This window comes from Molothrus ater, chromosome 8, assembly GCF_012460135.2.
Source record: "Molothrus ater isolate BHLD 08-10-18 breed brown headed cowbird chromosome 8, BPBGC_Mater_1.1, whole genome shotgun sequence".
Classification (NCBI taxonomy): Eukaryota; Metazoa; Chordata; class Aves; order Passeriformes; family Icteridae; genus Molothrus; species Molothrus ater.
In genome coordinates this window covers 4,014,008-4,040,356 of record NC_050485.2, presented here as the reverse complement: position 1 = coordinate 4,040,356, position 26,349 = coordinate 4,014,008, and the positions used below count along the sequence as shown (strand labels likewise).

Genomic DNA, 26,349 nt, shown 5'->3' with positions numbered 1-26,349 from the left:
GATTAGCAAAGTATTAAGGAGAGGAAGGCAGGGATGCCAATGAGGTGCTGCCTGAAAATAGCCCCACTCTGACCGATCTGCTCTCCCAGCTGGATCAGGAGATCCATGGCCATGGAGCCAGGGCTCTGTGACTCCTGGGGAAGGATGGGAAATTGCAAGAGTATTGGAAAAAGCTGCTGAGGCTGAAGAGAAAAGGGGAATGGCCAAGTAGATAATGAAGCAGCAGTCTGAATTTTTCAACAGAGGGTCCCTTCTTTCCAGCAACACCTGCTCAGAATTGCACCAAAAATCAAAGAAGTCTCTTCAAGTCATGCATGTGCAGGAAGGAGAGGAAGGCTCTTGTTGCATAGTTGGTCTAGAAAAATCAGAAGGAGATGCAGGAGAGTGTGATGTTCCTTTCCATGTCCCTGCAGCACAGCCACACAAGGGTTGCTGGGAATAAGCCCTTCCATAGGTAAATCCTCAGGATCCACTATCCCTGCTGCCTGTGAGCAAGCATACAAAACCAGGGAATGCCAATTCTGCTGCTGTTTTGGATGTGCAGGGGCTCCTCTGAGCAGGAGGGGTGAGGTAAGATGTTCTGGTACTGCAGGAATTCATCTGGGGGTTGAGACTGGATGCTGGGGAGGGATTGTTCCCTGAGAGGGTGGGGAGGCCATGGCAGGGCTTGGGATGAGAGGATCTTTAAGGTCCCTTCCAAGCAGAACCATGCTGGGACTGTGTGATCTGACAAGGAGCCCTTGGGAGCAGGAAAAGCCCATGGAGACACCCCATGCCAGGCTCTGTGACTCCCCAGAATTCCCTCCAGGCCTGGGAAATGCATATGGGCCTCCAGAATATCTGAGGAGTACAAAACAAATAAGGGGCACCCAGCCCACAACCAGACCTGCTCTACAGGACTGTCCTCGAGCTGTGCTCTGACATGCAACTTTTAGATCAATCTCCCACACCTCCTAAACCTGATAAAATATAACATTTCAATAAGAGGTTATTAAAAAGGAAACAAAAAAAATCTTCCTGCAAGCCACACAAGAGCTGTTGAAATGACTACTGGTGGGAAAAATACAAGTGGTGTTCTGGAAACAAGATAAAGTAGTAAAGTACACACCAGAAGATGTTAAACAGTCACAGAAGTTGGAGTTTGGGGGTTGTTCAGGCCTTTCTGCTGTGTTTGTGTGGTTTTTCGAGGTAAGGGTGGGGCTACTAGATATAGCACAGGATATAAATACACATGAGGTTCTCTTTTAAAAGTACATAGATTATCATCTTATCGTCCTTGGGCATTGCAAAAGCTTTTCTCTGGGTCTGAAAATAACCTAAATCCACAAATATTTCATGTGGGTGAGGGCATAAAAGTACAGAGGCAGAGATCCTGCTGAAATATGCAGCTCACCCTGTGTGGCACCACAACAGCACTGACAAAAGTCTAATTCTAGGTTTGATTTCACATCAGCAGTGAAACAATGCAGGGTCTGGAATTTATTTGATCCCAAGACAAACTTGTTCTGGCCTGGATCAGTCTGAAATGTAAGACATGCCACATTTGGCACCATGTAAATTCAGATTTAATGGGGACACAGTTGAGCTCAGCCCAGAAAAGCCAGCAGCTCCTGGACAGCACAAGGAGACCACGTTCCTGGCCGGTTTTGGGATTTCTTGCCCTCCCCAAACACAATCTGCAGGAGACAGGCTGCCAGCAGCAAGGCTGAAGGCTCTCCTTCCTTTCTGGAGGAGCAAGGAGGAAGGATCAATATTCAGAAAGCTCTTGAGGAGCAGTGGAACAGCCCCTGGGGAGCAGAGCAGACACAGCGCCAGCCCAAAATTCAGGAAACCTGGAGCTCCTTAGCCCACTAAAAGCCACTTTTTGCCAAGTAACCAATTTCCTTACACTCTCCAGTAAATAAAACATGAAGGGCAGGCAGAGACATAAAATATGAATGCATCCAGGTCCGAAAGCAACAGGCCCTGTTATTGTAGATGCTGCATAAATCATTGAGGACAAGGGGACTTGTGTCCCCTAAGGCAGGGCACAGAATTTGGGGTCAGACAGCAGGCAAGGGAGCTGGATATGAAGAAATGTTGCATCTATGTTCTCCTTTGTGATCTGCACTGCCTAAAAATAGCAGAAACCACTTTAGTTCATGGATTATTTAGTCAGGCCAGATGGGTGAAAGGCAGAATCAAGCCTAAAGACAAACATCAGATGATTTTGGTGTGGGCCTCTACCAAACCCAGCACTTGGAATGGGATGGAACAGCACAGAGTCCCAGAATGGTCTGGAATTGATAAAAATTGATAAAACCCATCCTGCCATGGGCAGGGACACCTTTCACTGTCCCAGGCTGCTCCAAATGTCCAGCCTGGCCTTGGACACTTCCAGGGATCCAGGGGCAGCCACAGCTGCTCTGGGCCTGCCCACCCACAGGGAATTCAGCCAGAATGACCAAAATGCTCCTTTCTGTCTGACTTCCCTGCCTGGGGCCTTGACAGCAGTTATGAACAGCACTGCTAAAACTCACTGCTGTATGTTTTCCAGAGCTTTGCCACACAAACACAATATCTTTAGAATTTCAAGTGTTTGCAGTTACAAGTGTTGCTGTGGCAAATTTCTCTAGGGAGGAGTAACAGCTACTTTATGGAAAACTTGCTCCCACAATCACTGCCATCTCCTTTTTCTTGAGATTTTTTTATTTCAGGCAGCTGACTGATAAATAACACTGCTGCTTCCAACACACAACATCTTGCCTTTTTTGTGTTTGTACAATTTGATTGAAAAGGCACAGCAGCTTTCAGACAGCTGGTGGCAGACAACAACCTCCAAGTTCATTCATGACAACCCTGGAGGCAGCTGAAAACCACTTTCCACTGTGCAAATGTGACCCCAAGTATTTTTGGACTACCTTTTTACTACTCTGTATTTACAGAGTGGACTTGAGGTGATCTTGCAGGCAGATGGATGAGCTCAGGATGTGCTCAGCTGTGTAAGTGAATTCTCTAGGACAGGACATGCAAAGCTCCAAGCCAGTAGTGCTCAGGTCCTTCAGGGACTTTACATTTCTCTTTCCTACCTTATAGGAGTACAAAGCTCAACAGGTCCCCACTGAAGATCCAGAAATTGCCAAGTCTGCCCTAACACTCAGCTTATGGATACCTCCTCCTCTGAGGTTCAACAGAACTGAAAGTAATCTTCAGCCCAAAGTTATTTCTGAGTGTAAATTCACAGAATCCCAGAAGAGTATGGGTTGGGAGGGACCTTAAAGCCCATGCAGTTCCACCCCCTGCCATGGCAGGGACACCTTCCACTGTCCCAGGCTGCTCCAGCCTGGCCTGGGACACTTCCAGGGATGCAGGGACAGTCACAGCTGCTCTTTGCAGCTCTGCTCACCTGTTTTCAAAGGTATTTTTTAGGCAGGACTCCCTCTCTGCTTCAAAGCTCTGCATGGCAGAGCATGGAGGCAAACTGTATTATGCAGGAATCTCACAAAATCAGGGAAATCACTAAGAAAAAGCAGGAGCATTCCTCTCAGAGTGAGACCTAGGCAAGAACCAGCAGGAATGTTTGTGCTCTTTGGTTTTTTTCTTCCTTATTTTCCTTTCCACCTTGGTAGAGTCTGTTCTTCCTTCTCTCCTTTCCTCCATCCTGTGAGGCTCCTTCCAACCCCAGGTCAGACCCCTTCCAGCCCAGTGGCACAATCCAGATGAAAAATCACCAGGATCAGGAGAAAGTGGAGAGGCTGCTTGAACCAGGGAAATGCCAAACCACCACCAGAAAGAGAGGGCAAAGTGTTTTAGATAACTTTGTGGTGTCTCCTCATCCTCCTCCCCACTCAAAAGAAGGAGAATCGGCGTGAAAGGATCCCAAGAACTGTAAATAAATGATGACCCTGTTCATCAATGAGCTCAGGCTGCAACGAAATGAAAGCCACAGCAGGCTCTGTATCACTCACAATAAACCCCTCCAACAGAATCACTCCTGCACTGATGGTTCAATTATGCCTGGGCAGAATGTTACACAACATTAAACATTAACAAAAGTCTGAGCCTGGGTCACTTTTCCCCCAGATAAATCCAAATCAGTAGCCCAGTGCTCTTAGCTTAAGTAACCCAGAATTACCAGATGAATTCTTTTCCCACCTTTCCTTTCACATCTGATAAAAGCCAGGCCACCACACAGAGAGAAAAATGTTTGCACACAGTCCCCGTGCTAAACAGTTATATTGTTATCATTTTAAATCCACGTGGTTTGGGAGAGAGGTGCTGATATAAATTTAGTAGCTCAGAAATTAAACCAGGGGCAAACTGTTCTGGGCTATGAGGCTTCACTCTCAGCTCCCCAGAAGTATTTCTTCCCTCCTCTAAATCCTGTTCCCAGCAAACAGTTGCCCCACTTCTGTTCCCAGAACCTGCAAGGAGACCCATGAAGGCAAACACAGCAGAAAGCTGCTTTCATTTCTCATTTGGCTTTTGCAATATCACTTTTCATAACTCCACCAGAATTAGAGATCCCCTCACCACCTGAAACATCTGCCCACTCTCTCTGTGCAACTGTAGTAAGAAAAAATAAAGTTTCTCAAGTTTTGCCCAGGGCAGATCACAGGATGCCAGGGTGTGTGAGGCTGCAGGGGCTCAGTGGGCACCTGGTGTCCCCTCCCTGCTCCAGCAGGGCCATCCCAGAGGCCAGGGCACAGCATTGTGTGCACCCAGCTGTGGCCCAGCCCCAGGGAGGAGAGCCCCCAGGCTGTGTGGGCAATGTGCTCAGGGCTGGGCAGTGCCCAGGGCAGAAGTTGTGCCTCCTGGGCAGGGCAATTGCTGGGCTCAGGCCCTGCCCGTGGCTCTGGGGCCATTGCTGGGCCCCGGAGCAGAGCCTGGGCCCTGCTCTGCCCCTCCCTGCAGCCAGGGCCAGCCAGGCCTGAGGGCCCCTCTCAGCTGGGGCTCCTCTCCAGGCTGAGCAGCCCCAGCTCCCTCAGCCTTGCCTGGGCACCCACAGCCTCCAGGCCCTTGCTCAGCTCCAGCAGCTCCTGGCCCTGCTGTGCTCAGCATCCAGAGCTGGACACAGCACTCCAGAGGTGCCTGCAGGGCTGCCCCAGGGCCAGGATCCCTCCCTGCCCTGCTGCCAATGCTCTGCTGCTGCCCCAGGCTCCATTGGCCTCCTTGGGCCAGGACACTCTGCTGGCTCAGGGACAGCTCGGTGTCCCCAGGACACTCTGAGGGCACAGGGACAGCTCAGTGTCCCCAGGACACTCTGAGGGTACAGGGACAGCTCGGTGTCCCCCCAGGACACTCTGAGGGCACAGGGACAGCTCGGTGTCCCCCAGGACACTCTGAGGGTACAGGGACAGCTTGGTGTCCCCCAGGACACTCTGAGGGTACAGGGACAGCTCGGTGTCCCCAGGACACTCTGAGGGCACAGGGACAGCTCGGTGTCCCCAGGACACTCTGCTGGCTCAGGGACAGCTCGGTGTCCCCAGGACACTCTGAGGGCACAGGGACAGCTCGGTGTCCCCCAGGTCTGTCCCACAGAGCTGCTCCAGCAGCTCCTCCCCAGCCTGTGCTGTTGGTGGGGTTGTTCTTTGTTGCTTTAACCTCAGTACAACATCCAAACACTCTGAGAGAGCTGAACAATGCCAGGATTTAGGTGGGGTGTGACTGGTTTAGAACAGCCAAACCAATGTCCCCAGAGCAAAGCAGGTGGCTGAGATGAAAAGGGAAAATTGCAAAACACCAAAGGAGGTCGAAATAATATGGAAAAAATCCAGAAAGGTGGGAAGATGAAACTGAAATCAAACTGAAATCAAAGTTACACCAAAACTCCCTTGCTGGTGGTTTTTTAACTAAATCCTTCTCACCCTTGATGCTTAATACCCAACAATCCCAAAGCATCAGCTTCTCCAATAGAAATAAACTGGAGTCAAATGTCTTCAACTTCCTTGTTTTAAAAAATAAATCAAGTATTACAGCATCCATGTTCTTAGTGGTGAAAAACCTGCTTGACTGCTGAAGTGATCTTTTAAATTTACAAGAAAACAGTGTTATATCTATCACTGAGACCAATGAATTTTTACTCCTGGTTATGAAAAGCAGCCCAGTAATTTGTGAGAAATCATGCTGAAGTGTTGTGAAACTTAACTGAATAAAAATACCTGCTTGTCTTCAAGATTCTCTTTCAGAGGTTGAAGTGAAACTTCAGTTCTTAAATTCACTTTTAAAAGACAGAACAATTCCAGGTAAAGGGAAACTGATACTGAATTCCACCTTGTATTCAAGCTTCTCAAAAAGAATAAATGCTGTTTGTCTCCAAAATATTTGCCCAGGAAACATGACAGGTTTTCTGAACTAAGTATTAGATAAACATTCTTTAGCTATGATAAATAACTGCTGCAGTCCCTTCACCACATCCTTTGCAGGGAATGCTTGGTACAGGATCCATGCTGGGTTTTAGGATCTATCTAGGATATCTGAAATGCCCCTGGATATTTCTTTCTCAACACTGTACAGGTTGGGTCACTGTTTATCAGTGTGTGGCTGGGAGTGCTACAACAACAGCAGCTGAACCAAGGAGAACTCAAACTGTTCTAAAAGCTGATAAAGAGTTTTAAAAAATATTTTAAAAAGCAAATAAAAATAAACTCAAACCTTCAAAATCAAAGGAAAAAAAAAAGGCACCAGGAAAAAAACTTTTCCCAAAGAAAATAATGCTTTTCCTAACTGAATTTTAGGAATTCAGTTGTTTTAGGAAAGGCAACAGAAAATATATCAGAAGGACCAGTGATAACCACAAGGAACAGTGATAAACACTGAAGGCTGGTGACAAAACACTGTACAGCAAACACTTCCTAAAAGCAACTTTAAAGGTCCATAGTTTCCAAAGCAGAGTTATTTCCCCTTGGCTTGTCTGTTGACACTTCACACACTTATTGCAAAATAAAGTCTCTTCTGAGAGTGTCATATTACACATTCACATTCAGTGAAATCACACCCTCACAATTTTTTGGTTTTGCTTTTTTTTCCCCCAAGTAGAACTCTCCTCATAAAACAGCAGAATAAGAACAATTCAAAGAGCAGAGTACATCTCCTAAAATCTTTGTCCTTAACTTGGGCAGACTAACCCAGATGAGCTTCAACCCAACCTTTCCAATGGGAACCTTCACCTGAATTCCAGTCCCTGCAACCTGGGACTGTGTCACCTGTGCCAGCAGAGCTCAACAAGCTTTCCTCAGAGGCATCCCCCTCCTCCTCTCCTGTGCCTGGGTGGAAAACCTGCTCTTTTGCTGGTCTTCTGCAAGAAAATCTGCTCTTTTCCTGCTTTTCTGCAGACAAGGAGCACGAGCGAGTCCTTCCCCTTTCGGTGGCAGCAGCGAGTTGTGAGAGCAGCCCTGCTGGATGCTGAAACCATAGCTCACATTTCCTAATCCACCTTTCTATTTTTAACCAGAGTCATTTCCCCCACCTCCTCTGCCATGCAGACAGCTGCAGAAAGCAGCTGGAGACAACAGAGTGCTCCATCAGGGCAATTTTCCTGGCAAAAAACCATCCTCAGGCCAGAGGAGACTGCACAAGGGACATTGCCAAGGTGTGCTCCTTCTGCTTGTCCCTTGTGGCCACAACAGCTCTGACTGCACACAGAGTATGGCAATCTGGTTACCCAGAGGACTGTGGCTCACCTGAACTGGCCTGAGATCCCACTCAGCACCTCTTGTCCCTAAAAACTCAAAGGAGAAAGGCTCCAGCAAGGATCCAGAGCATGGATCTGCTCCTGTACTGGGCTCTCCCAGGGAGGAGGGACCACTCTGCCCTCTGTAAGGCAGCATCACCACCTGACACAACACTTGGCAACACTTGCTGGGGTGTCCCCAGCACAGAGACCTCCTTCCATAAGCTCCCAGCTCCTGGGGAAAGGTCTGGAGTCACCTTCTCCTCCAGGTTTGGATATCTCCTCCCCCAGGTGTCAGACACACAGCAACCCCTGAATTCTCTCCTCACATGGGAGAGCAGCTTTAAAAAGCTCAGCTTTAAAAAGCTAATGTGCAGCCAGGCTGTAAAGTTAACCAAGCAAAAAGGGCACTTTCCTGAGCAGCAGGAGCAGTTTGGAGCTTTCCCAGGCAGCTGGAAAGCTGGGCACACAGAGCACAGGCTGTGCAGGGTGCTGAGCTGTGCCAAATTTGGGCACACAGCACTTGGGGCATGGGCTAGCACTGAAAGTGGGGTCCAGCTTTCTGAGCTGTGCCCTCCAATTGGATTCATTTTCTCCCTGGAGATGCCTGATAATGCCCTGGTAGGACCAGGCAGACCTTTGGCAGAAGGCAGCCAGGCTGAGAGTTTGGCACTTGAAACAGACCCGACTAAGGGGGGGAAGGCACAACTCCAACACCGACTCAGGGAGCTTAGAGGAGTTTAGCTGGAAGTTTTGAGTCATGCTCTTGGACATGGGCAGCTAGAACAGCTTAAGCCCTTCTTGAACCCTTTTTCTTTTGTTCAGGACACGGCTGCAAACATCACAAATGGAACTACTTCTGCTGTTGTCCATGTGCTACAGATTTTCCATGCTTTAAGTTACTCACACAAAACAAACTCACTGCCAAGATGATCAATCAAAATGTAAAGCAACTGCAGACAGGACTGTACAGACTCTGAGTATTAAATGCTCCAGAGAAACCCATCACTTACATGCCTACAGAAACAAAAGTCAACCAGAACAGAAGTCTGGGGTGGAATTAAGCACAGCAAGACCCACAGCAAATCTTCCCAGCTCAAAGGGATTTGAATCACAGGATGCCAGGAAACGAAGCTGCTGAGCAAAACACTCCATCAGCCATAAACCCACGTGAAATCACATTTCATTAATGAATGACAGTGTTTACAAGTAAGTAAATGCTGTGTTTTCCCTCTGCCTTAGCTGGAGCTGCTCTCTTAGGAAAAAGACCTCAGGGTGAGCAGGTCCTCTCCCATCATTAATCCACTGGACTACAGCACTTTGTTAACAGGCACAGAAACCACGGCAGCAGCAAACACCCACGTGTGAAACCAAGATCTGCAACTAATTTCATTTCTTACCTTCTGGAAAAGGGGAATTTCAGGGAAACCTCTTTAGCATCTTTTACAGGCACCAGGCCTGTGGGTTAATGATTTACCTGACAGTGCTGTTAAGCAGATTAGATAAGAGTGGTTTTGTTATGGTCTGTTTTCCTGTCTTTGTCTGCATAACCAAATCAACTGGCAAATGAATAAGGCAGGGTATTACTTGACAGAGCAGGAAGAAATTAATGCTCCTCTCAGCTTGCTCACACCATCCTGCTATAAAAACACATTTTTTATACAGATACACGTGCCCATCTATACACACACAGCCTAAAAACCAACGCCTGGAGTAGCACTTCTCTGTGTGTACACTTGTGTGTTCATATACACAAATATATGTATCAAAAATACACACAGATCAGCCACTGCAGGCAGTTTGGTTCAGTTTCTTCCCCAGAAGTCAAGTAAAAAAAAAACCAAACTCCTTGACTCATCGCTCTAAATCTATTAGAAAGCTTCCAGCTTAAAGCATTGAGTTTCAAAGAGGTTTAGGATGAGCAGAAGAGGCGGCCATGCCCAAAACACACAAATAGGATCACAGCCCCTGGAAAGACTCTGCAGGGGATCCAGGGATAAAGTTCTGCTCCCCTGTGCCCTCCGAGAGGGTTTCTGTGTTCTCCCAGTGACTCACGGGCTGTTCACGCCCAAGGCCACGCTGCTGTACACTCACAGCTGTGTTCATGCTGCGGGGCAGCGGTGACACCATGACACACGGGGAGCAGGCACAGGCACTCTACAACACCACACAAAGTCTAAAACACCTTCTTCCTCCTGCTCCTTCCTAGAAACACGGCAAACAACCGCCCTGGGGATATCTGGCAGCAGTCAAGGGGGAGGTCAGGCATGGGGAGAGCTGCCCGAGGTGCCAAAGGGGACAGCAGATTGTCCCTGGCTTTTAGTTTGTGCCGTTGTCACGCTGTGTAACTCTGGTTCTCTGCCACAGGTGCGCTGCAAACAAACCTCCAAACCCAGAAACCAGGGGGAGATTCCGTGGCCCGGCAGGAGATGAAGCTGCCTGATGGAAACACAACCCTGTCACAACCTGGGGGACCAGCCATGGGCAGGTCACTGCTGTCCCACAGGCTGGCTGGTTTCTAGTAAAAAAGACCTCAAGCTAAACTAAAAACTAAGATTAAAACCAAGCAGCGAACAACTAAGTAACCACAAGTTTAAGCGCCACTTTCAAAAAAGTCACCCAAGCAAAAAGACAACCAACTCCCCCATAGCTGTGCTGTACACCTGGCTGTACCTAAGCCCCTCTGTCTCTCCCCAAACGCAGCCTCCGGCGGTCCAACAGAGCCAAACACCCCCTTTACACTCAAACGGGACCATGCGGAGAGGAAAGAGCTACTCACTGCTGGAAATGAGGCGGCAGAGAGCAGCAGAAAACGCGGCTTCTCCCCTTCCAGCCGCAGCCGCTCCCGGCAGCAGGACGGGGACACGGCGGCGGCGCGGCCACTCCCGGAGCGCGGAGCCCCGACTTCCTTCGCCTTCAAAGTTCGCCTTTCAACTTCCCCCGGGCTGGGCTTCCTCAGTGCTCCTCTGCCAGCTGCTCGCCAGCCCCGCGGGAAGCTCCTGCGGAGGGAAAGGCGGAGAGGTGAGCGGAGATCCAGAGGGGATGGAGCGGCAGCGCTGCCGCCGCTCCTCCCGCGGGCGCGCCAGTGCGTCAGCACCGGGAGAGGAGGGGACGGAGCGCCCGCCACAGGAGGAACAACGGCCAGAGCAGCGGCGAGAGGAGGAGGAGGAGGAGGAGGAGGAGGAGGAGGCCGGGAGTGCCAGCCCGGCCGGGGGTGGTGCAACAGATCCCGGCAGTGCTGCCCTACCGGCAAACAGCGCCTGAAACACGGGGAAATGGGGACATCACCCGTGTTCGGTCTGGTGATTCCTACTGTGCGCACGGAACGCTTTCATAAAGTGTCACTTTAAAGCAGGGAGGAAGGATTCCTTTTTCCAGTATATATCGGTACCAGATGTTAAATCCTACCCTAGAAATGAAAAAAAAAAAAACCGCTCCACCAAAAAGAAAAGTCGTGTTCCACCACACTAACACAAAGCAACAACCAATTCCCCAAGCTTTCCATGAATTTTTGGCTCCACCAGCAGCAGAGTCCCTGGCCAGGCAGCATCGCCACCCTTCCCCTCGAGGGCTGGCATCCAGCCTGTATCCCAAAGGCCACAGCAAGGGCTGGAAGCACACAGGATCTCCTGCCCGTGGATCCAGCGGGAAAGGCTGGTGAAAGCATCCCAGGTGAGAGGGAGCAGAGGATGCCTGCTGGCCGCCGCCTCGGGACAGCGGGGAATTGCTGTAATTCGGTACAAAACCACAACACAAAGCAGGCTGAGTCATGTTGGGAACACTGATGGGATGAGCAGCAGTGCTGGCAGTGTTTTCCAGCAGAGCACGGACTCTCCCGAGCCTGCTGGATCCAACAGAGACACTGTCCAGGAGTGAAGTCAGAGGCGTAGGAAGCAGCCTGCTTCCACGCCACGGATGAAATAATGTGGAAACTTAAAAATAGGCACTAGCAGTAACAAATAGCAGCATTTCTGAGCTCCATCCCGAGAGAGGGAGCCTGTTGCCAGGAATACCGAGGAATCTGCAGAGCCACAGGGTGGAAAAAGAATTTTCAGAAGCTGCACACAGAAATCCTTCCACAGTCATCCTATCACACAGAAAACAAGTATTTTAAAGGAGTAGCTGCTTTGGGGTTTGTTAGTAGATCCACACCCCTGAACATGGCCCAGCAGTGCCTTTTCCTAACACACAGAGACAGCCAAATATCCAGTGGAACAATGTGCTCACCATCAGCTCCTCCACAAAGTTTAGACACCTAAAAATGGCCTATGGTCAAGTTCAACTCAGCCCATTTTATTTAAAATCTGAGACATGGAATGAGGCACCAGTGAGCTCTGTTTTTGTTTCCCAGCAGTCTTTTAGTGACTGGGCTCTGTAACACTCAACAGATGTCATCTGCCCAACCTGGCCCCCCTTTCCAGGAGGGATTCTGGAGTGAAAACAGTAATTGCTCATCACCTAAAGATTCCTTAGACATAATTCAGTCAGTACCAATCCTGTAAATCCCTCCCACTGAGAATATATATGAGGAATCCACAGCTTAATTAGAAGATGCCACAGGCCAAGAAGGACTCCTTGTTATGCTGAGGACACTCGTGTCTACTCTGGGCCCTCACACACCTCTCAGGACAGCACAAGTCACCTGGTGAGGCCAGAGGCCAACTCAGTAACTCCCTCCAGACAATAAATGTGTTCATATTTGACAGAAATGCTCTTGTGCTCCTCCAGCAGATCTTATCTTGGTGATATTTCTTTCCCCCATGATCCAGGCCTGTGTGAGTTCAGTGACCTCAAGGCACATAACAAAGGCAGCCCTGTGTTCCCAGGAGTAAGGTGGGGCCAGAAGGGAGAACAGAAGACAGTTGGACGAGTATTACAGGTAATTAAAAGTGAGCTTTGAGAACACCTTTTCAACCGTGGTGCATTTAAATACTGCATCTGTCCAGACAGATACAACATAACACCCTGCAAAGCCCTAAACAAATAAAAAGAAACACAATCAACTCTTCCACTGGATGTGCAAAGGAGGGTGTTTTTTTCCCCTACACAGTGCAGCCAGGACATATTTAGCCTAAGGGCTGAGAGAGAGGACAGCCTGAGCTGATGACATAATTTTCTTTCTATAGGACTGGATATCTGGGACTACTGCCCTCAGTTCAGTGGCTGTTGCTGTTTCACCTCTATCTTTCACCATCCTGTTTCAACAGGAGAGTGACAATCGCCCCAAAAACACCTGAAGAACAGAGATGGCCACAGAGATGTTGTTTTTTTCCCACCAAAACAGGAGCAATGTGACAAAAACCAGATTTGAGGCTGACTGCTGGCACTGAGGAGAAAGGGCAGCTACGCCAGAGCTCCAGTGCTGATGTGTGTTGATCATTCAAGCACCACGTGCATTTGGAATGTCCTTCCAAAGGCCTGGGAAAAGGCTTTCCTTGCCCTGACAGCTTAAATCTGCCTAAACACCAAAAACAGTCAGATTATGTTGAGCTCCCTTCTACCCTATCCATCAGAAAATGTGTTGAGGGTGGCAACAAAAGTCTAGGGCAAGTGAGAAAAAACTGCTCAGAACCCCAGGGTCCCTGAGGCTGGAAAATCCCTGCCAGCCCATGGAGTGCCAGCTGTGCCCAGTGCCCACCTTGTGCCCAGCCCAGAGCACTGAGTGCCACCTCCAGCCCTTGCTGGGACACCTGCAGGGCTGGGCACTGCAAAGCTCCCTGGGCAGCCCCTGCCAAGGCCTGAGCACCCTTTGCATGCAGAAATTGCTGCTGCTGTCCAAGCTGAGCCTGCCCTGGCCCAGCTTGAGGCCCTTTGCCCTTGTCCTGTCCCTGTTCCCTGGCAGCACAGCCCGGCCCCCCCTGGCTGTCCCCTCCTGGCAGGGAGTTGTGCAGAGCCACAAGGGCCCCCTGAGCCTCCTTTGCTCCAGGCTCAGCCCCTGCCCAGCTCCCTCAGCCCCTCCTGGGGCTCCAGCCCCTCCATGTTTGGGGACCCAGAACTGGACCCAGCCCTGGAGGTCCCTGAGCAGCAGGGCCAGCCCAGCACTGTGACTGTGTGATGTGTTCACAGGGCTTCACATCAGCAATGTAAATCTATACATCCACCTCACATATACCAAAAAATCTTCAAAGCATTTTTTTTTGTCTGTCCATTCAAGTAATTTGTCCTGGTCACTGACACTTCAAAAAAAATGTGCTACAGGAGAATTATAAAGCTACTCTGACCTTAAAAGTGTTTGCATTAAAACACTTAGAGAAGTAATGTGAAACTTCATTATTGCACGTGTAATTAAATAATAATTATTATTTCATCTGTGTTACAGCATTAAAAGCCATTACAACTTCTTATGTAGAAGGCTCTTAATGGACAGCTACTTTTGAAACTAAAAATACTGATATTAATGGGGTTGTGAGAGAAACTAAAAACTCTGAAACAGCTGAGTTTAAAATCTCAGAAGTACTATCAGAACAACTTCCAGAAGCAGCAGGTGAAGTGCTTAGGTGTGTTTGCTAAGACAAAGGGAGATTCCAGAGCGCTGATGTGCTCATCAGTTCCAGCAATGAAGTTTCCCGGGAGGAATGCTGTGTCATGTAACGTGTGACTCACAGAGCAACGTCCGCAGGAAACCACTCTGCTCCCTCTCTCCCTAAAAAAAGCTCAGCCTTGCCTGCAAGTTGAACTGAGTTCCCTGAGCAGAATTCCTCCAATTTCAGCATCATGTGCTCCAGCACGTATGCAAGAGGGAAGGTGTATTTTAAACCCTGGCAGCAAACCAGAATCGTCTGGAAAATCAGCTGGAAGCTCCTCCTGCTCCCGGTTCAGCAGAGAGTGAAGAAACACCTCGTGCTGCTGTGTTTGGACACGTGGTTGTCCTTTGCCCTCACAGCAGCAGTTCTGCAACCTGGGATGCTCTGCCTGGCTGAGCTGAGCCCGGGCACTCCCAGTCCACTCAAACCCTACAAACCCCTGGACACACTGGCACAGCTCTGAGGGATCACACACCTTCCCTGTGTCACTCTGAAAGGGATGGCAGGAGCAGCAGTGGGATCCCAAACCCCTGAGGTCCACCAGGATACGGGAACTCCCAGTGAGGTGTGTTCACTCCATGCCACCCATCATCCAAGCAGCTCCTGGAGCTCTCATCTAATCTAAATGGATAAAACCATCACTCTGCTCATCAGGGGTGCTGCCCAGGTGCCCAGCCTTCTGTTCTTTTTGGTTCAAGGCTGTGGTTGACCTTTAGATCCTTGGAGAAACACATGGACTGTCCCAGGGGTGGCTCTGCAGAGCTGAACACCCAGCACCTCTCCAGGGAAAACACTCTGGAATGGCAATTCCATCCAGGGTATGTGCAATCACAAACCCAGGTCAAAGCAAGAATTTAATACTACTGAGGTCCCTTTTGAGCCTGGAAGAGTGAAGCTTTCCATAAAAGAGAAAAATAGAAAGGAGACACCCTTTTCAAACCCCCCACTCAACAATAAGGACATTTTTACGTGGGTATCATTCCCACGTGACTGCATTCCACATCCAGCACCTTCAGCTTGGGAAGTGCCACTCCTATTCCCTGATCCATTTATTCTGCCCTCCCAGAAATCTCATCACCCAGGTGTGTTAAAAACCTCTGGTTAAAAAGGTCACCGCCTCAAAATTCCAATTTGTTTCTGTCTCTTCCAAACCCAAAATTTCAACCCAAAGGCCTCTGTTACAGAGAGTTTCCTCACCAAACAGTGTAATGGGACATAGACTGGTGTCCCACTGATTTTTCCATCTAAAGAGTTTGCTGTTTGCCCCACACCTTGGGACAAGGCTACTGGTTTCTATAGCAGCAGTTTGGAACTATCAGATGCTCTGGCTTTGTTAAGGCCTTAGACACCATCAAGCAAAATAAACGTTTCAAAACAACAAACCCAAAGCAACCAAAAAATAATAATAAAAAAATAAACCCAGCCACAACCCTAAAAACAAAGCAGCAGTTAATACAGGATGATGCTTGGTGCTAAAGTTCAACAGCAGGGCTCGTGGGTGTGGAGGGGGCTTTTTCCTGTTAAAGATAAATCAACCCTGTCTGCACATCCTGAGTGTTTGCTTGCACGCCACAGCCACACCAAGCAGTGAGAAATCCACTCCTGGGCTCTTCAGCAAGATGTTTGTTATCTCAAACACCTGATTACACCTCCTGCTCCTGCCAGGCAGCAGACCCAGCACTGGGACACTCTACTCCAAGAGAGTGAAGATCAAACACCCATCACCAATTCATCCCAGCCTCCAGTTCCCAATTCATCCCAGCCTCCAGGTCCCTTCTCCCTAGGGAGCTGGCAGTCAATATCCAAAGGTTAAACAGCCCTGACATGTCCACCTATCCAATACCTTTGTCATTAATAAGCATGATGTGGATCAATACTCACACACACACTTCCTCTGCCCCAAGGGCAAAGGGAACAAGTCATCAGGAGCGATAAGGAGCTGGTTGTGAGGGCTGCAGGGTGTTGTATTCCCAGGATCCCATTTCAGGGCTCCAAACATGGCTGAGCTGTGCAATCCCATCATTCCAGCTCTCATCCTCCTGCTTGTGACTTCCCCGGCCACAAGTTCACCTGGGTTCTCAGGATGACCTTAATTAAGAGCTGCAAAGAACAGATTATGCTCAGGAAGCCAGAGGCATTAATCTCAAAGGCTTAAAAGGTTTTCAGGGGAAGTGTGTTTATATGTCCCCTTATCTCATCCTACAAAAAAGGGAATAGGCAGCAATGCCACCACAAGCAAAGGCTGTTTTGGTGTCACTCAGATAAAATCTAACTGTACTTTTATCTCCACCAATGATCAAAGTGCAATAAAAATTTGGCCTGCTAGACCTTATTTTTATAACTTTGACCTTCAGTCCAATTTATTCTTAAAAAATGTTCAAGCTGTGTGTAAGCATGAAAAATAACAGCCTGGTCCTTCTACCAGGACCATTAAAATTCTGCTTTCTGGGATATATGTCCTAAAAAAATCAGCATTCAATGAAATCCCAACTCGTATTTCTTACAGGGACACTTTCCTACAAACATTTGAATTATGTGTCTCTCACTACAATTCCAAACAGGAACTTGAACAAGGGAACTGAAGGAACTTCATCCTGCTCCCACCAAAGCCAAGTCTCAGCAGCTTTGACCACAAAAAGCATAAAAACATGGAATGGTTTGGATTGGAAGGGACCTTAAAGCTCATCCCATTCCACCCCTGCCATGGCAGGGGACACTTTCCACCATCCCAGGCTGCTCCAAGCCCCAAAGTCCATCCTGGCCTTGGGCACTTCAGGGATCCAGGGGCAGCCACAGCTGCTCTGGGCACCCTGCTCTGTCTGGGCTTCATCATGTGTTGGAATTTGAAATGTAAGGAACTTTTAGAACTTTGGGTTTGTAAGTTAAAGAATTTTGTAAGTTAAAGAATTGTTTAGAATTAAATATAGGATTTGATATGAGATCTTGGGAAAGGCTTTTGAACTTAAGTACTAGAAGTAAAAATGTAGATTTATAGTTTAAAGGAGAAGCATGTAAAATTAATTTTAGAAAAAGAGTTTCAGAATTTAAAAAATAAAAAAATAAAGTAGTTACAAAAGTAAATAAAGAGATTAAATATAGTACTGCAAGTTTGTGTGTTATAACATAATTAACTAAAAAAACTTATACTATAACATAAACCCATAAGACAAAATATTTAAAAATTAAGTCAAAAACATAAATATCCTTATTAACAGTGTTTTATTAGTAAATAACTCCTAAAAAATCTTGTAACTAAAAGTCTTGTGACCTTCTACACCATACTGTAACAATATGAACCAAACTCATCCTTCCTACCTATAAAAAAAGATAAAAAAATAAACCACATCATCAAAACCAACTCCAAAGTCCCATCTCTAACTCATTCAAAACTCCTTCAAAAATCCCCATAATCACACACTAATTAAGCTAAACTTAAATAAACATATTATGCTGCAGCACACACAGAGCAGCTAAATCAAGGCATGGCCAAATACCTTTCCCCTGGCATTCATCATGCCTATTTTGGCTGGCATTTACTGTGCTGGCACTTGCATTTCTGTTCTTGACACCAGTCACAACACACAGATTATGTTCCTGTTTTCAAACCCCAGAACACCAAAAACCCCTCTCCAGGAGCACACACAAGGGGCTTCACTCTGCTGGACACTGACAGGAGAAGGGTCTGGAGCTGCTGGAGTGAGTCCAGAGGAGGCCATGGAGATGCTCCAAGGGCTGAAGCCCCGTCTGGAGCCAGGCTGGGAGAGCTGGGGAGGAGAAGGCTCCAGGGAGAGCTCAGAGCCCCTGCCAGGGCCTAAAGGGGCTCCAAGGGAGCTGGAGAGGGACTGGGGACAAGGGATGGAGGGACAGGACACAGGGAATGGCTTCCAGTGCCAGAGGGCAGGGCTGGATGGGACATTGGGAATGAGGAATTGTTCCCTGGCAGGGTGGGCAGGCCCTGGCACAGGGTGCCCAGAGCAGCTGGGGCTGCCCCTGGATCCCTGGCAGTGCCCAAGGCCAGGCTGGAGCAGCCTGGGACAGTGGAAGGTGTCCCTGCCATGGCAGGGTGGAATGGGATGGGATTTAAGGTCCCTTCCAACCCAAACCATTCCATGATTCAGTGATTCTGTGATGCCCTGCTGCCTCCTGGTTATTGCCAATGGATTCCCAAGGTATCACAGAGCTGATTTCACAGGAGTTACATGGGGTAGGTGTGTATCTCAAACTGGGGACACCACCATCCCTGCCATGCCCTCAGTCAAAGAAACCCCTGCTATTTTTAAGGACCTGTAGCTACTCCCAAAGGCTGACCTCACTTGGGTACTGTTGTGCTGCACCCACGATTTCCTAGAGCAAGAACAGCCCCATTTCTCTTCCATCCACACCAAAGAGCTCCAATCCAGAACATTTCCAAAGAACTTCCACTGCCTGTTGTGTTTCCTAAAAATCACTGTCAGAGGTTTATCCCTGCAATTACAGGTGACAAAAATGTAGTTTGGTTAGGAGTTAAAAATATCTAACAGGGAGTAAAACAGTGAAGGTAAATACTTCAACTTTCTAGAGAGGCAGACTCTCTCTCTTGGCTGTTTATTTATGCTGGACTGTTATATTTGCTGAGGGATTGGCACTTCTGCAAAAAACCAGGGCTCAAACATGCTCAGCTTCATACTGAGCACTTCAAAACCTTCCAGTGTTACTTTCTGTGTCTTCTACAGCTCACCAGCAGCAAAAAGTAGCAAATGCAGCTTCAGATGTCAGAAAACCTTGGCCTTAACCAAAAGTAAATGCTCTAATTTTGCAAACTACATTATAAACACAATACAGACAATTCAGTTTGTACCTTTATAAAACTAGCACCTAAATTTCTTATTTTAGATTCAGACCTAGCACAATAATAATAGAAAGGCTTGGGAAGTTTCAGAGCCAGGGTTCTGAAGGGCTTAGAAAGGTACAGATGAGGCAAAATTCAGCTTTACTGTAAGAAAATCACTTCCACGGTGCAATCACAGTATTTGGGGAGCAGGGGGGAGAAGGAAAAGCCCCTGTGCATCACCCGATGAGGGGGCACAGCAATCCCTGAGCTGTGATGCTGTGCATGCAAGCAGCTGATGAGACAAGTCTCGCTGGATTATTAAAGAGCCATTGTCCTGAGCCTGGAGGCTCTCGGCAACTCATTTCACAGCTCCTCTCTAAAAACCACGCCAGAGTTTCACGCCTCCACCTCCCGGAATGAGAAGTTCACGGCTTTTGGGGGTGGATGTCGGTGCATTAGTCAAACAGAAAAAGGCGTTTACCTTGCCAGGCTTCCTGTCCTTGCCAGGTGATCATTTCCTCCGAGTCCCCAGGCCTCCCTTCTCCCCAGCAGGAGAAGAAAGGAATGCTTTGCTTTCTCCTGCAGCTCGGAATGCTTTCTCCTGCGGCTTTGCTTTCAGTTTGGCTCAGACAGACGGAGAGATTTCTTCCAAAGCAAACACTCCTGCAACGTCATGGCGGATATAAATAGGCAGAGGAGAAGAGGGAGAAGCACGGCCCTTCTGGAGAGACTGCAAACACGCAAGGAGGGGAGAATATCAGACAGAAAGAAAGCTTTTCTTTTCCTAAAGCTACACACACAGCCTCGACTCGGACACCACAGCCAGGCTGAAGGAGCCAAGAGAAATATTGCACGCATGCAGCCAGAGAGGGAGGTTCTCACATATCCCGGGCTCTGCCAGGAGCTGTGCTATTTCTGCTGCCACCCTGGAGCTCGCACACACGGCTGCACGTCCAAATAAACACCAGCAAAGCACCTGCACCCACCCACCCAGCTGGGCACGCAGGAGAGCCTGCAGAGCTCCAGGGGCCATTGCCCAGAGAAGCTGGGGATGCCCCTGCATCCCTGGAAGTGACCATGGACAGGTTGGATGGGGCTTGGAACACCCTGGGATGCTGGATCTCATCTCATGCATCTCATCTCTCTCCTCTGCCCCTGGGAGTGGAGCTCATCCTTACACAGAGGCAAGAACTGGTCAGGGGTGTGAAGGTCTGGGCATTTCTGGCTGCACTGTCCATGGAGCTCAGAGCCCTCAAAGGAGGGAGCTCAGGGACAAAGCTGCACCACAGCCCTGGACTTGAGGAGAACAGGCATCATCTTCAGGGGTATGCCTGGAGAACCCCAGGGGCTTGGAGAGGAAAGGGACCCAAAAGAGCTGGTTGACAAAAAGAGGCCCAAAAGAGCTAGTTGATAAAAAGAAAAAGGGGCCCAAAAGAGCTGGTTGATGAAAAGAAAAAGGGACCCAAAGAGCTGGTTGATGAAAAGAAAAAGGGGCCCAAAAGAGCTGGTTGATAAAAAGAAAAAGGGGCCCAAAAGAGCTGGCTGATGAAAAGAAAAAGGGGCCCAAAAGAGCTGGTTGATGAAAAGAAAAAGGGGCCCAAAAGAGCTGGCTGATAAAAAGAAAAAGGGACCCAGAAGAGCTGGCTGATCACCTCCTCCAGGCTGAAGGACAGACCATCCCAACAAGCAGCTGATCCAGCTGAGTGGGCAGGAGGCCCCCATGGAGGAGCACAGAGCTCCTGATCAGAGCCAAGTGCAAAGAGCAGGGCAGGGGCAGGTGAGCCAGGAGGAATCTGGGAACATTGATCCTGCAGGTGATCCAGGAGGAATCTGGAAACATTGATCCTGCAGGTGATCCAGGAGGAATCTGGGACATTGATCCTGCAGGTGATCCAGGAGGGATCTGGGAGCACTGATGGGGCAGAGATGGGGCTAAGAGAGCCAGAACACACCTGAAATTGAATCTGACAAGGGGTGTGAAGGGTGCCAGTGAGGCCAACCTTCAGGAACTGCAGGCCCCTGAGGCCAAAGGGGAAATCCAGACAAGGAAGACTCATCCTTAGTGGAAAAGGATCAGGTTAGGGGACATAGGCTGGACATATTCATCCCATGGGACCTGATGGGATGGATTCACAAGTGCTGAGGGAGCTGGCTGCTGTCACTGTGAGGCCACACTTGGTGAACTTTGGAAACCATCTCCAGTGACCTGAAGGACAAGAGGGTGATCAGGAGAGTCAGCATGGACATACAAAGGGAGGAAATCCTGTTTCACCAGCCTGACCTCCTCCTAGGATGAAACAATCTCTGTGGATGGAGGGAGTGCAGAGGATGCTGTCTGTCTTGGCTTTGGCAAGACTTTCAACACTGGCTCTTCTCACACCCTCAGATGAGCTGGCAAAGTGTGGAGCAGCCAGGAGGGCGGGAGGTGGGTGGAAAAGCGGCCCAGTAGGGAGAGGTCAGAGCCACAAAGTCCAGTTGGAGGACAGACACCTTCCACAGGCTGATATGAGAGCCAAAATCCTTTAACCTTTTCTACTGACCTGGAGGATGCACAGAGTGTGCCCTCAGCACTTTGCTGGTGACACAATAACTGGGGTGAGTGGCCAGTACACCAGAGGGTCACACTGCCACTTGGATCAACTCTAAAAGGCTGGAGCAAAGGGCAGGCAAGAGCCTCAAAGTGTTCAAACAAAACATCACCAGGGGGAGAGTGACCCCAGGAGCCAGCACAGGCTGGGGACAGCTCTGCCAAGCAGGACAGATGACAACAACTCCCAAGAGCCAGCAAAAAAAGCCACCAGCTGCATGACAAGAGTGATCCTTCCCCTCTACTCAGCCCAGGTGACACCATTCCTGAAGTTCTGCACTCCTCAGTGGCAGAGACACGGGCAGAGTCTGGCAAATGGCCCTGGACAAGCAGCTCTGGGTGACCCTGCTTGCCAAGGTGACCTTGCAGAGGTCCATGCCAGGCTCAGGCAGGCTGGGATCCCCTGAGCCTTCAGCCAGTCCCTCTCCCAGCCTGGATGTGATCTGTGATACCCCCAGGAACCCAGGAGCAGCACCTCAGCCCCTGTAAGGCACAGTGCCACAATGTCACAGCGCTGACAGGGCACCCCCCAGCCAAGCAGCAACACCTGACCTGTGCCCTGTCTCACTCCTGAGGCCCAGGCTCAGCTCCCAGCCCTTGCTCACTCACCTGGGCCATGGTTTGGCTCCACTTCTGCTTTCTCAGTGTGACACAGGGGTCACAGACAAGTGAACAGGCCAGGCAGGAGGTGTTTCATCACTCCCATTCCATAAAGGTCCCTTACAGTCTCCATCTCCCTCGATTTTTGCTTCCCTTCTGCCTTTTTTTTTCTTTTCCTCAAACATCACCACTGGGATGAATGCTTTAAAAAAGCCCTCAGCCCCACAAATGCTCTGTTACACCTCTAAAAACCAGAGGATGATTATCCTCTGTTAGAACAAAGCAAGAAGAGTCAGACATGGATATCACTTAGGTTTACAGGCCAAAATCTTCATTAACTTAGCAGGTAACTACTTCTTGCTGGTGTAAACCAACAGAAATACTAAAGTTTTTTATTTGAAGGCACAAGAGATAAATTAAAATTTTGATTTCTTTAAATCTCCAACATTCCCTGTTCCCACAGCTGGAGGTGGTTTGGCAAAAAGAGGCCAAGTGAGAGCCATCAGCAATAGAGGGAAGTACAAAATTGATCTTAAAATTCTCAATATTTCACCCTAAAGAGGAGGGATAGGGAAGACTCCATGCAATACCCATGGTTTTGTCCAAAAACTCCTAATAAAACATGTTTCTCTCTAACTGTCAGTGCATTTGCCTTGCCTGCTTCTCAGTTTAGCACACCTCCTCCTCCTCCTTCTCCTCTCTTTGCAAATACACTGGGGGCAGAGCAGGGACAGGGAGAGCCCAGCTGGGCTCTGCTGTGGTGGCAGCTGGCACAGCTGGGGCCAGGGCACTCGGGGTCTCTTCACACAGCAAAAAAAAAAACAACCAAAAACCAAAAAAACAACCCAACAAACAAACAAACAAACAAACAAACAAAAAATAGGCACCAGTGCAGTTTTAAACTGACTCCCTGCAAGCATTGGCTCACAGGGATTTAAGGCCATCCAGGGTTCTGGCTTCTTGCCATAGGTGTTGTCCCTGTGCTAGCCTGGTGTCACCAAACCCAGATGCCCCATGTTGCAAGGAACTCTTGGGGTCAGCTGGCCCAGTCCCTGCCCCAAGCAGGTGCATTTTCTGCCAGGGTCTGTGGCCCTAAGCCATACCATGGTTCCATCCAGGAGCTTGGGAAGGTTTTTATGGACTGTTCCCCTTGTGGCTACCAAGCTGGATTCTAGTGTAACACGAAAGGATGGGCTGGGAAGTGTCTGAGAGCAGCCCTGGAGAAGGCCCTGGGGGTGCTGGGGGTGAGAGCTGGGAGCCAGAACCACCCCGTGCCCTGGGCTGAGCCCCAGCGTGGGCAGCAGGGGAGGGGGGGATTCTGCCCCTGTGCCCCTGGGCTCAGGTGAGACCCCACCTGCAGAGCTGCCCCAGCCCTGGGGCCAGCACAGGAGGGACCTGGAGCTGCTGCAGAGAGCCCAGGGCAGGCACCAGGATGGGCAGAGGGATGGAGCAGCTCTGCTGGGAGGAAAGGCTGGCACAGCTGGGGCTGCTCACCTGGAGAGGAGAAGCTCTGGGGTCACCAAACTGTGGCCTGAAGGAGCTGATGGGAAAGATGGAGAGAGATCCTTTAGAAGTGATGGAGTGACAAGGGGGATGGCTTCCCAGTGCCAGAGGGCAGGGCTGGATGGGACATTGGGAATGAGGAATTGTTCCCTGGCAGGGTGGGCAGGCCCTGGCACAGGGTGCCCAGAGCAGCTGGGGCTGCCCCTGGATCCCTGGCAGTGCCCAAGGCCAGGCTGGAGCAGCCTGGGGACAGTGGAAGGTGTCCCTGCCATGGCAGGGGTGGGATGAGATGAGATTTAGAGTTCCTTTTAACTCTTCTGGGATTCCTTGAGTAGGTGCACCAAGAGGCAGCCCCAAAACAAGATCTGCACAGGGGCTCAGGTTCTCAGCTCACAGTTTCATCTTTACAGTTCCTGCAGCTGTGAACACAAAGACCAGAGCAGCATCTCCAAATATCAAAGCAGCTCCTCCTGGGGAGGCTGAGGACTTGCCTTACACTTGTGGCACTCAGGACACACAACAATTCCCATTTATACAGGACTTTTCTCCTGGGCAGCACAAGCAACTGTTTCATACTGAATCAAAGCCCATAAAGCAGAACCAACTAAACACAGAAAGAACTACTCTGGACTTGGAGGGAAAAGAGAGGCTGCTAATTCCAGCCCAGCTCAGCTCCTCACTGCCAGCAAAGCATCACCAGCCCTGTCTCTGTGTTACCCTGCTGTTACCCTGGACAGTGGCTCCTTCCCCAGCTGGAAGGTACCAGGAGGTTGTAGCTGGCACTGAAACCCAGAACAAAGCAAACCAGTGGGGAATCAGGGATGCTGCATGTCCAGCACATTGCTGAGATCCACCTCAAGGATCCTGGCATGCTGCTGGCAGAAAAAGGAACAATTGGCCAAAGTTTCAGGGAATCAGAGAAATAAAAACACAGGCACACACATATTAAGATAAATAATTACATATGGAAATTGCACATCAATCCAGAGGCAGCCAGGACTCCATCCTGCCCCGAAGAAGCAGATCTGGAGCCTGGGGATCACCTGACTCAGCTACATAGTCAAAATGTATTTTTGGAGTGGTCCTGAATCCAAAAAGCAGGAACTGAAGCACAGGGAACATCCCTACACTCACTGAGGGCATGGATGGGGACCAACCATAAAACCAACACAGCACAGCCAGGTTTCCATCACAGACTCACCCAGCAGGAACCCAAACAGAGTTCAGGATCATTCATCTGGTGACAAAAGGAGCAGTGTTCCTTCCCCAAATACACCATGTAACAGGGCAGTGTGACAGAGATGGACACAGCAGCTCTCCCTCCTGCCTAGGAAATGCTGCAGGACTTTGTGTGGTCAATGTGTCACAAATTCAGAAAGATTTTGGCACAAAAGACCCCCATTATTCATTAAACACTTGCAATACCAAGATATTCCCCTCCTAAGTCACTGCCCTTGCTTAGTTGCTCTTGCTGTTATGAATGTGACCCTTTGTTTATACAGCAAAAGACTGGTTTTGGTACACTACTAAATAAAGGAAAATTCAAGCTTCCACATCCATCATGCAGCTCTTAAATAACAGGAAAAAACTCACTTTGTCTTCAGCATCCCAAAATGGACCAGGCTTTTCAGGGCTTTCAGTGCTAAATGAAAGCTGACTGTAGAAAATTCCCTTGTAAATGTTTATTATTCTAATTGTAACCTCTGGACATTTTTAGGGCCAATAAAAAAACGAGATCAAAACCCAAGAGAGCAAATAATCCACACGGGGATTCTCTCCTGCCTGTGCTGGTTCAAAAGTCATTCTGAGATTTGGGGGATATTTTTATTTTTAAACCTTTGTTTAATTTCTTGTACTGGAAGCATTAAATCCCACCACAATGTGAGATCAAAACAAGTCTCTTAAAAAGGAAGGGAGGATTCCCATGGGAAACAACACTGTCCAATATAAATACCCCACAGAGCCCACTGGGCAGCAGAAACCCCTTTTTAATTTGTCTTTTCAAGGTGAAAGGAACTCAAGGGACACCTTGTGCCAATACACTCTGGGTAAGCACTTCCCCAGGCTCTGCTGGATCCTGCAGAGCCCTTTCATCCATCCAAACTCTCCACAAGTGTTCAAAACATTTCTCTCAAGCCTTAATTGCACCTTTATGCATCCAAACCAGATCCACTGCCATGGTTCCACAATAATTTTCATGCTCAGATCCACTCCTTTGGCTTCCACCAGGGGAACAGACCACAAAATCCTTTTGCATTTTGGACCAAGAGTGAGATTTTGGACAAGAGTGAGAGCAGCCAGACACTGTGTCATCTGCAGAGCTCATCAGAGTGACACAGGGACCACAGGTAGCCCAGAATCTCCAGGACAGCAGCTCTGTTGTTCTTCTTTGTTCTCCTGCCCACAAAGGTAATCCCTTAGGTGCAAGCAGACACCCTGCAGGGTGTTTTGGAGAGTTACTAAGAGGAGAACAAACAAACAACCAAACAACAAAAGCCAAAATTGGGCTGCTGGGGTGAGCAGCTGCCTGCAGGGATAAATTCACTTGCAGACAGCACCGTGCTAGTGCCAAAAGGCTTTCCCCAGTCATCCTGACCTTTGTTCCTTGGCCAGCCTCGTCCAAAAAAAGCACTGAGAAGCACCATTCCTGTGCCTCACAATTCTGGCACTCCTG

The 26,349-nt window shown here is 49.0% G+C and overlaps 1 protein-coding gene across 6 annotated transcripts in view; it reads right to left on the bottom strand.

Annotated features, from left to right (window-relative positions):
• Positions 1-26,349, bottom strand: part of SGMS1 (sphingomyelin synthase 1) — a 93,638-nt gene that overhangs the window by 27,288 nt on the left and 40,001 nt on the right. For 3 of the 6 annotated variants that reach the window (XM_036385939.2, XM_054515633.1, XM_036385940.2), the window contains 2 exons: positions 19,467-19,715; positions 10,431-10,650 (listed from right to left, as the gene is read on the bottom strand). The gene's annotated coding sequence lies outside the window, so the exon portion shown is untranslated. The remainder of the gene's footprint in view (positions 1-10,430; positions 10,651-19,466; positions 19,716-26,349) is intronic. The other 3 variants (XM_036385941.2, XM_036385942.2, XM_036385943.2) reach the window with 1 other exon arrangement.